Raw genomic sequence first — 843 nt, 5'->3', positions numbered from 1 at the left:
CCCTCAAATATGACTCTTTGGTATAGAGTATTATGAATTAAATGCCCTTAGAAGGCCTTGGAAATGACTAACAATGGACTTTACTTTCCTTCTCTTTTATCTCACTATATTGTGGGAATGAAGATCAAGAAGGCAACCACACCTGACCCAAATCATTTTAAATATAATATCTCTCAGGTTAATTAGATTTGCTAAGAGAATCATTTATAAGTCAATCTGTTTCCCCCATCCTCTCATTCTCCCAAATATCTATTCATCCTCCCTAGCAATCATTTATTGCCTCTAAAAAATTAGCTATATTCCTCATTTCCCCCTCTACTCTCAAAGGAGGGTATAAAAAATTTCTGGATCTCACTGGGATATTGGATAATCACTCTGTGATTCTCCCCTCATGAATGGTAAATAAGCATCTTTCTCTTATTAATCTACCTTAGTTGTGAGATGATCTTTCAGCAAATTTTTTTGGGAAAGGGGAAGTTTCTCCTCACTCCTACACATCTTCATAGACCCTCCAAAAGGTAAAACAGATTTGGTTGAATGAAGCAGAAATAAACCCTCAATTCTGTCCTCCTCTCACCTCCTCCAAGGAATCTCTGGGAACTCTAGGGATCCTCAGCACTCAGTTTGAAAAGCACTGGTTAGTATGGCCCTCAAGTGTCCTTCCTGCTGTGAGACAGGATGTAGGGCAACCTCCAAGTTTCAAGAGTTTGGTAGAAATGTGTTTTACACTGATATGCACTATTGGCTGGAACTACTGGACTCGAGACCCTGTCTTAAGAGGTTTTGTCATCGGGAGCTAGTGGGGATCTGTGTTGATCTATAAAAACTAGTTCAAAGCTGAAA

Source organism: Nycticebus coucang, chromosome X (genome assembly GCF_027406575.1).
Source record: "Nycticebus coucang isolate mNycCou1 chromosome X, mNycCou1.pri, whole genome shotgun sequence".
NCBI classification, from domain to species: domain Eukaryota; kingdom Metazoa; phylum Chordata; class Mammalia; order Primates; family Lorisidae; genus Nycticebus; species Nycticebus coucang.
This window is presented reverse-complemented; position numbering follows the sequence as displayed.